General features: G+C 31.1%; 1 protein-coding gene across 1 annotated transcript in view; it reads left to right on the forward strand.

The window, feature by feature from the left end:
• Nucleotides 1-11,469, forward strand: part of LOC100166279 — a 129,356-nt gene that overhangs the window by 57,802 nt on the left and 60,085 nt on the right. The window lies entirely within an intron of this gene.

Genomic DNA, 11,469 nt, shown 5'->3' on the forward strand with positions numbered 1-11,469 from the left:
TTTTATAATATATTCACATACACATATTAATCAGAATATATACATTTAAGTTTTGAATTATACAATTATTATTAACATTTTATACAATTTAGACTATACATTTTACTATTTTATAATATATTCACATACACATATTAATCAGAATATATACATTTAAGTTTTGAATTATGCAATTATTAACATTTATCATTTTATGCAATTATTATTAACATTTTATACAATTTAGACTATACATTTTAATATTTTATAATATATTCACATACACATATTAATCAGAATATATACATTTAAGTTTTGAATTATACAATTATTATTAACATTTTATACAATTTAGACTATACATTTTAATATTTTATAATAAAACAATTTATTAAAATAATTAATTATTTAATTATTTATTATATTAATTTAAATAATTTTATAACAAGAGGGGGGAATAAACAGTAGCCGGCGGAATCGATGTGTAGATATTTTAAACAGTAGCCGGCGGAATTAATAGCCGGCGGAATCGATATGTAGATATTTTAAACAGTAGCCGGCGGAATTAATAGCCGGCGGAATCGATATGTAGATTTTTTAAACAGTAGCCGGCGGAATTAATAGCCAGCGGAATCGATATAAACCTTTTTTCTAAACAGGTAGTTTCGGCGGAATCAATAACTCCCCCACGTCGCCGCCGTCGGCCGGTTGCGAATTGCGAATAGTTGGCGTGACTTAAACGCCGCGCGCTTGCGGATCGTCGAAACACTTAACAGCGCATCCTCTTAGTCGTTGCACGCGTATATTTTTCGTGACACGTCCTCTTAATATTTAGTTTTACTAAAGTAGTAGTTATGTAATATTTATCATAGTAAGCAGCTATTTAATTATTTATGTAATTTATCATTTAGGCGTTCTAAGAGAAATCGAAGTTACCAATAGTAAACAGCTTACACCTAGATGTAGAAACTTTTACAACATAACCAATATGTTATTGAAAAAGTGTCGACGGACAAATAGCCGTAAAAAATCTCTTTAAGAATAGACTCCATGCCGCTGAAAAGTTTACTGAAGAATATTTAATTGGCAAAAATTCTGAAAAATGACTACTGCAGCTTCATTATTTATGCGCTTGCAAATAAGAGAGACTAGCAACCTTAGTAGAGGCCTTCGATTCACTATGGATGAAAAGATGTTGAGTTTTTCTCTGTATAAAAGATCACCAAAATGTTACAGAATGCTGTCTAAACTTTTCACTTTGCCAAGTAAAGGCACATCAAATACAAATATACAATATTTTCAACAGTCGTCATATCTACTGGTATTTGTCCATCAATAATGAGTGTACTCAAAGAAAATGTTAAACGTCTGAAGCCTTCTGAAAAGTGAGATATTTTATGATTTTACTGTAGAGAACATTTTATTTTTTATACTATTTTCATAGATTTTGAATTTTGATATTATTTAATGAAGTATGCTTGTCAAGTGGATTGTCATATGATTCAGCTACAGACCAGATTGATGGTTTTGTTGACACTGGTTCTTATAAAAGTCAGAATATTGCTGACCATACACTGGTTTTCATGGTTCGCGGAATAAAAAAAAAATTCAAACAACCAATAGCCTACTCTTTTTGCAAAGGAGCAACCACACAACATGAATTGATTCGGCAATTAAAACAAGTAAATATATTTATTTATTTACTCTTTAAATAAGTACTTTTAAATTAATTTGTTTACTTCAAAAATGTAATAGGTCATACGCTGTATTCACCAATGTGGCTTGAAAGTTGTGGCAACTATAAGTGACCAAGGGAGTGCGAATTTTTAATCAAGAAACGAGGTCATATTGCATTAAAAATGAAATACTATACAATGACCAATTTTATGAAATTGAATTGGAGAATAATGAAAGATTAAAACTAGTATACATCTATGACGTCCCTCATCTAATAAAATGTATTAGGAACAATTTAATTACGAAGGATTTAGTTTTCACCATTAATGACGATGTGAAATGTGCAAAATGGTCACATTTGGTTGATTTGTATAATGTAGATAATGCTATTCCTGACTGCAAAATGTTGCCACGTCTTACTGACCAGCATATTATACCAGACAAAATTTTGAAAATGAAGGTTGAGGCCGATCGCACACCAAAAGAGAAAAACTGTGTTAGTCATCGTTAGTCATATTTGATTTAATCAACTTAAAACAATTTGTTTTCTATACACGCATATCAGTTAGTCAAGACAAGTCTACACAAACAATATTTTAGTTATTTTTTAGTTTCAAAAATGTCATCTGACGAAGATGTTGCCATTTGTATGTGGTAGGTACTCTCTACACAATTTAGAAGAACGGGGAAAAAAAAGATATTGGTAAACCCATTAAATCAAAAACGTATCACTCACAACGTAATTGTATCATTTATATGTGAATTACGATCTGATGAAAAAAAATTTAAAAATTATACACGTGTTAGTATTTCAACTTTTGATTATATCATACAGCAAATAGGAGAGGAAATAAGAAAAGAAGACACTTATTTCAGAAGAAGTATTTCTCCAGAGGAAAGGCTTTTAATTACACTAAGGTAAGATTTGATAAGACTAATATTTTAGTATGATATTTGACTGTATTTAGTGGTACATCTTTATTAAATTTATTACATTTTATGTAAATAGATAAAAAGAAATAGTATGATATTATTTTATATAAATTGCGTACTCGTTAACTTAATCATATGAACTGCTACTATCTGTAATAGGTGATGCAACATCAGACGCAAAAGCATTGTAGAAGTTATTCATATTTTGCCCTCCATCTTGTCCTACTTGCAAAGAATATAACTGTTGTCCATTTTGAAATTAAGTCATTTGTGCTTGTTTATTTTGTTCTTGGTCGTCAATAAAATTGTTTAAAATTGATAATACAACTTGTTTAAAGCGACGTTGACTTAGTTCTGATGAATCTTCGGTGCTAACTTGCTTAGTCCAAAATATTGAATAAATAAGAAAATATTGAGTACACCATGCACTTTTTGTATACATTTTCTTCATTAAATGATGAAAAGATAGAAAAAATATTATAAAATATTCTGAAATACATTGAGGAGAGACTTCTGCACGACATCTGGCAATATTGGTTGCTACGCGTTGACAAACAATATTGTTATATCTTTTTAACATGCTACGAGCCCAATCTGCACCAGGAAGATTTTTTGAAAACGATTCAACCACAATGCCTTTTCTATCTAAATAAGATTTAGCAATGACCCTGTAAAAATGTACTTCTAGTTAATTCACTAAATACCTAACATAAATCTTAAAATGTAATCACTAACCTAAGATCCATTAGTTTAAGTGTAATATGTGATCCATTTCCCACACTTCATAGCAGCTGTAAGAAAATCCATTTCTTCCTTTTCGCTAAAAATCATTGGATGCCCACACTTCTTAACATGTTTGCCATTGAATTTATTATGCAATGTTCCATAGGAAATTTTATAGGCCTTACTGCCAGCTAATATTGAAATCTCACCATTGGCAATTTTATTTAGTGCTTCCTCTAAAATGTCATCTGAGTAATTTTTATAAGACCGACCATCAATCTTCTTTCTATATTTGCGAGCCACTAAAATATATAAATATACGTAATGAACCAACTACTATATATATAAGTTAAAATATATAAATATACATAATGAACCAACTACTAAATGTATAAGTTATGAATTAAATATGTATGCAGTGGTGCCCAACTATTTTTATAACAAGTATAACTAAAACCAACCACCAAACCAAAAACTCGCTGTTAAATGTACGTATAAAATAGTTATCAAAGTTACCCTATATGATATATCAAAGTAGCCCCATGTCAAATTTGTATATGCATTTCATTAAATTCAACATGGAATTGAATTTTGAACATTGTGTTTCAGTATCCGTTACATTAACATGTTATTTAGATGGTTTAAAAAATGGTGTATAAAAGTGTACTTACTTTGCGCAGATGTTAAGTTATGAAAAAAAAAAGTACTAGTTAATCATAAGATGGATTAACGCTGAAAATCAAACAACCATTGATAAGAACGTGTTATCAACAACATATTTGGGTTCTAGACCAGTTGTACTAAACGACTAAATATTAAAAACGACAATTTGTACAGATTATCAACTATTATAATCAATGTTTTCATAACAAAACCTCAATTATCAAAGTAGCCCCGCAATATCAAAGTAACCCCATTTTACGGTAGGTAAATGCACGAAGTCTATTATTGAGAAGAGAACAATTTTGTTTTTAGGGGAGAGATTGACTGAAGACGATGAAAATAAAGCTGAATCATGGGTTATAGCTTACAAACCATAATTTCTTGCTGGATTCTTGGCTTTCATAATAAAGGACCCTACCGTATTTCCAATTTCGATGTTCTTGGAATCCGTACTTGACATTTACAAATCAAAGCCAGGACAATGGTGGAATGTGATGAAATGCGAACCACAAAAGGAGGAAAATTGCATTTAGAGATTTGTTCGTTTTTTTCAGCCCTACTAAGTATTCCTCCTAGCTCTGCATCATTGGAGCGAATATTTTCTACTTTCGGCCTAATTTGGAATAAACTTAGAAATCGGTTGGGTCATGAAAAGACAGCCAAATTGGTAAAGATCCGCTGATTTCTAAACATAAAAACCCCTCAAGGAGAAGTTGAGGAGGACTTTTTTTAATTAAACTTCTTATTAACTATTAATTACCATTAACTATCAGACTGACAGACTAGCTATCATTATTTATTTCATTAGCAAGTATTTGTTATTATTTAACTATTAATTTTTGTTTGTATTATTTAATAAGTATTTAAACTTTAAAGGAAAGTTACCTATTTTATATTTTAAATTTTAATACCTTGTTAAAAATAAAAAGTAGAAAATAAAAAAATAAAAAAATAATTTTTTTAAAAACATGCTTTTACAAAATTTTTAAAACTTGTGAATTACAAAAAACGAAATGCATGGGGCTCCTATGAGTCAAGAATATCTCTTACAAAATTGGAAGTATGATCAATAATCTTTAAAATATTAATTATCATAAAGTTTATCTAATGATTCAGTTGTATTCACTTTACATAGGAGTTATCATAAGTACCCCATGCTTTTCGTTTTTTGTAATTCACAAGATTTAAAAATTTTGCAACAAATACATTTTAGAAACACTTTTAGTAATATCTTGATAACCTTGAAGTTTCATTAAGAAATTGTAATAAGTAGCCTACGATACTATGAGTACCTTAAGCAATATTAAATGTGAATGGGAACATTGTACTGTTATTCGCGAGTTTATATTATATAATACGAGGCTTCAGTATAAGTTTTAATAATGCATTATATGTACCAATATTCTGTTTGTATTCATACTTAATAAATGACATTATATATATAATCTACTATACATAAAATAAAAATTAATATGACTACTCTGAAAAATACATGTTATCCTTTATTAAAATGTTTGTATTAGGAATAGGTATAAAATCCTAACCGTTACAACGTCAGGGAGCTAACTTCACAGACATCACTTCGTTTATCGACGGATAAACAATATGAAAATAAAGATTCAAATAAACTAGTGTATGTTGATTACGAAAATATAACTAAAATCCTGAAAGAAAACGATAGAATATATATGGACGACGGTTTGATTTTAATAACAACTACGAAAATTGGGACGCATAGAATACAGTTTATTTTAGGATCGATTAAACTGAAATCAATTTTTACGCTGTAGGTGAAAACTATATTGATTGTATGGTTGAGAATGAAGGCATGTTGGGTAGCCGTAAAGAAATGGCCGTACCAGGTGTGGCTGTAGATTTACCAGCTTTATCAGAAAAAGATAAAGCTGATGTACGATTTGCGGCAGACAATGATCTAGATATGATACTTGCATCGTTCATCAGATAGCTGTGCGGTAACTGAAATACGAAATTTTTGGGTACGTGTATAGATAAGTTAGGGTATAGATACCAGTTAACGGTATTTAACTGTGCCATACTTAATTTCAGGTAAACGCAATGTTTAATAAGCAATGTCATTTCAAAAATTGAGAACCAGCAGGGTATACAAAACTTGCCATCTATAATCAAAATATCTGACGGTACTATGATAACCAGATGTGACCTGGGTATCAAAATTCCTCCAGAAAAAGTATTTTTAGCTCAAAAATCAATTTTGAAACAGTGTGATATTGTATATAGTACTTAGAACATTTTTCATTTGTTGTTTGCACATAATATTGTATACGTTCCTGTTAGATATATATATACATATATAGGTAAGTGTATATGTTATATCTATGTTAGTGGTAGGTATACATAGTACAGATGTCTTACTGGTGGCACTTCACGCTACGCTCAAATGGATACGGCCGTTAAGCAACGCTGCAGTCGCACTAGATGAGTGCTAGAAGTCTACTAGTTATAGTACTAGTTATGGATATCGGCGCTAGCTGTAAAAATCGTTCCGGATACAGCCGTTAGATGAGCGCTAGTGTTGAGCCCTGTGTTGCCAGACTTGGGGCTTTTTTCCTTTTTCTGGAGATTTCCTCACGACAAAGTCGGATTGCCTACATAGGTGGCTAACTTGAAAGTTAGGTAATCAATTTTGACTTGCTAGACACTCCAACACGGTTTTCGACTTTACACTTTTTACATGAGAAAAAGCACCGGACATGCGACGGCACATACTACTCTATCCGCCACAGGCGGATTGCTTATTTTTTTTTCGTCTTAGACGGGTGATGACTGACTTGCTAGACACTCTAACATGCGGGTTTTCGAATTTAAATTTTTTTTCACATACAAAAAAGCACCGGACATACGCTGGGGGATAGTATCATTGAATTGTCGATTTTCATGGGCCATGGGAGATTTCTAGACACTGAAACTCGACTTTTTAACTTTTCCGTCTACGTAACGAGACCACCATAGAGCCAGGCCTATCATAAATTCTTAACACAAAATCTCTTTCTATATAAGTGTGGCATTTATAATTCGACTGTATCTCCAAAATCAGTATTTACTTACAACTAACACGGGGGGCCCGGGGGTCTAACTATATTTTCCATTCTTCAGTTACCTACGCTACCAACCTGCAGGTCGGCAATCCACCGTAGGTGGATTGCATACCTGGTGATATAGGTACGCTTCTCATTATGTTCGCGATTCGATTCCCTACCTATGTGATTTGATGACTGATAGCTAGACAATCGAATACACCTATCGACTCTACACTTTTTAACAACACAGGAGATCGTATCCAGCCTATCCATTTACAACGTTTGTGACGGATTGCTTAAACGTTCCCGCCAAAACGTCAAGCCTTATCTCCAATCCATATCACTAATCTTTATCACAAATCCTAAATTTTCGTCTTACAACTTTACTGTCACGACTTATATATTTCCAATGACATGTACCCACTCTCAGCGACTCTAACGGGCCCCGAGATACACTTAGAGCTAGTTTAGGTAAATAATATTAACTTTTTCTAAAAAAACTATATTATCACAAAACAATAATAATATCATTATTATTATTTTAGTGAACTTTTGTCGTAATTGAACCAATACGTACCCATAAACTCCAATTCCTTCAATTAAAATATCGTATGTTTTCGTCACTCCGTTACTAAACAGGCTAGTGTAAAATGTATGTTGATAAAAAAAAACCTCCATAATCTATTGTTATAAGCTGACAAACATTTGACTTTTCAATTTAAATTCCTATTCCACGACTCGCGTCAATGCGTCAACGAGTCATTCACGATTCACATTTCGCATTTTGTGCCGTCGTTCCTGCTTGTGTTTAGGCCATACGTAAACCACACCTAAAAATGTATTTTATTTTACCAACTATTAAGTAACTTATTTTATTATTGCAGAATGTCGTCATGCGATGAAAATAATGATAATCCAAAAAAAAAATTATACTTGGAAAATTATCGTCCGGAATGGGAACAAAAACAGAATTTTTCACGTGGTTAAGTCGAAGTAACAAAAGATAACCATACTTCCACTGCATTGCATGCAATAATGACAATTTAGGAGGGTTATACCGGTACGTAAGCATTACAATTCTGCCAAACATACAAAAAATAATACATCCATTAAAAATACTACAGCCATTAACAAAATGAAAAAATTAACTTATCTCAATAATGTGGAAAAGCGTAAAAAGAATAGGAAATAAAAATGTCTGTTTATTAATGAGCACAATATTTCGTTTAGAACTTCTGATCATTTAGTTAAGCTAATTAAAAGTTTTTGTCCGGAGTGAGAAGTGATAAAAAAAAATACTAGTAATCGTTCAAAAGCTACCACAATTGTAAAAAATTCCATAGGAAAACAAGGTTTTGAAGATCTTATTGAAAAATTAAAAACACAATATTTTTCTATTCTTACTGATGAATCTACGAATAAGTCTTCGATCAAACTTCTATCAATTGTTGTTAGGATTTTGGATCAAGAAAATTATGTAGCAAGAGATCAGTTTACTAGCTTAACTGAAATTAGTGATGCCATTCTCAAAGTGTTTACGATGCAATTTTAATTTTTTTTCAAAAAAACTCAGTACCTACCTAACAAAGATAAATAATTGGGTAGGTATGTATCACATGGTGCAAATGCAATGTTTGATAAACATCATTCTTTTAAAACCTTATTGAAAAATGATGAGGAAGATTTATTTGTTTTAAAATGTGTTTGCCACTCCTTGGCATTGTGCGCTTCCTGCGCTTGCAGCAAACTACCAAATGACGTAGAGCAGTTGATACGAGAAATTTATACCTACATGAAAGACAGTTTCAAGAGGCAGACACAATTCAGTGAGTTTCAGATATTTGTAGACATAAAATGCTACAGCCAACACAAGCACGATGGTTTTCACTTCATAGCTGTGTTAAGAGAGTGTTAGAGCAATATAAGGAATTTGATATTTTGATGCTGAACATTTAATTGACCGAAAGACTTCTGAAATTTATTTCAAACTAAATTATGTAAAAATAGAATTATATTTAGATTTTTTAGATTTTGTACTACCAATATAAAACTAACCTGAATGTTGAGTTTCAGTCTGAACCTCCAAAGTTGCATACCTTGTATTCTAAGATGTTCAACGCATATAAGACTACTTGATTGTTATATCAAATCAGATTATTTGAGCAATAATGATAACAGTTATTCAGTATAGGAATCTAGAATTTTTTCTCCCCAACAAAGAAATATGGTAAATGTTCTGTAACATTAAATGTAATAAATAAAAACTTTCCAGATATTGAAAAAAATATTTTTATAATTAATTGTTTAAGTTTTTTTTATTGAATGATGTCACCAAATTTACCAACGATTACCATTCAGTTCTCCGTGGTTATAAGCTTTAAAACATTTATCATTTATATAGATCCAAAAAATATAAATTACCTACATTAAATCCATTGCTGTTTCTGCTTCCTATTTTGAGAGAAAATTGGATTTAAATTTAAATTATTTAGATAGAGAGTTTAGACAGTTAAAAAATTGTGATATTAGTAAAGATTTAGATATGTATACTTTTTTGGAAAACTGTTAAAAATTTAACAAACTGCGAAGGGTCTCCAGTTTATCCACTTCTTATAAAGTTTGTGTGATATATAACTTTGCCACATAGCAGCGCATGTGTCGAAAGGTTGTTCAGTACTACTTATTGATAGAGGATTTTTAAGTAAATCTGGGGATACACTGTTTTTTTTTAATTATATAATAAATAATAATAAGTATAAAGAGTCAATTAAAAATAATAATAATTATGTGTAATATAATAATGTTAATAATTAAATAGTTGCTGGTAAAAATTTAAATGATACAGATTTTAAAAAGTCAAATCTGTCAATTTGCATATTTATGTAGGTATTTGTTTATCTGCTACCGTATAAAAATTTATTTTCTAATGTTTTTTTTCGTGGTCTCTTTGCTTTGCTTCTTAGTTTAATTATGCACCGGACTGTATTCCCAGAAGAGTGTCCACAAGAATAAAAATATTTTTATGTCCCGAATGAATAAAAGCATTTAACTTTCACAACTGTTAATGGTCCGATTAGTGGTTGCTGAAAAATCACTCCAAACTTTGGGGCCGTCAATGAATTGTTGCATATTTGGTATAATATGATGTGCAAGGTTCAACAGGTAGTTAAGACATTTTATCTATACGGACTCAATTCAAAGATATTAAGATAACACTCTGGACTTAATTCAAACACATAAAAATAGCATGGACTCAATTCAATATCGCCGAAAAAAATGTGTACGTTCACGAAAATGGAAAACCCGTATGCGCAGGTAAGCGTTTCGGAAGGTTGTTTGAATTGCAGATCAAGATCGAAGTGCCGATAAAAAGCAATAGCTACGCGACGGTATAGCCACAGAATAGATTAAATCAGAAGGGACACTTTAAATGTAAACAAAAACGTGACGGCCATGTTGGCGTTGGCGACTTTATCAATTTAGTGTTATCAGTTAAGCAACTGGTATCATAATTCATGTTTAAGGTTAGTAAAAAACTTAGCTAGAGCATTTTTTACACGTTTTTTAGTGCGTATTGCCTTTTAACTGTTCTCTTGTGGTCTGTGCCTTTGTGAATAATACTGTATAGTTTGTTTTATATCTACATAATATAACAATGTCGAGCCGAAAGAGTGGTTATTCCTTTAAATGCGCTGTGAAATCGTGCGGAGAAATGAAAATTCAAAGTGAATCTGTTAGTTTTTTTTCTTTTCCCAAAGATCCTGCTCGGTAAGTATTTTATATTATAATTTATAATGATGTTAATTATCAAACAATTCAATGGTACTTGTTAAATATATAACATAATATTACACAGTTGCACAATATACCAAATGTTTGAAGTCTAGTAAACTATACAGTGGACCTACAATATGTAACAAGAACCAATTCAATTGTGTGTTTTAGTATAAATAAACAATTTTTTTATTACACCTTTAGGTGTAAAATTTGGTTAGAGCGATGTCAACTGCCAGCTGACATTCTACCTCAAAAAAATAATAAATTATGTGGAAAGCATTTTGAGAAAAATATGTTTCTAAATTTTTTGGAGAACAGGTTAAAACCAGATGCTATACCTACACTATTTCCAGGTACGTAAGAACTAGTATGACATTTAGCACCATTCATTTTCTAATCGCCTTTTATTTTTTATTTACATTCAGGTGAAAAAGATGGTTGTGATGTAAGTACACCTTTGGAGTTATCATCTAGTGACAAAGTTGGAATCTGTACCACTTTAACTAAAACTGTGTCTTGTGGCTCAAATAGTCCACTAAAAATGATTGATGATAAGGGTAAATGTACTACTAAAACGTATTGTAGCAATGAAGTATTGGCTCTTCCATTACCTGGTTCACCTGGTAAGTTAATGTGATTTATGTAGAGATTCATTTAT

The sequence above is a fragment of the Acyrthosiphon pisum genome, chromosome A1, assembly GCF_005508785.2.
Source record: "Acyrthosiphon pisum isolate AL4f chromosome A1, pea_aphid_22Mar2018_4r6ur, whole genome shotgun sequence".
In the NCBI taxonomy this organism is placed as follows: domain Eukaryota; kingdom Metazoa; phylum Arthropoda; class Insecta; order Hemiptera; family Aphididae; genus Acyrthosiphon; species Acyrthosiphon pisum.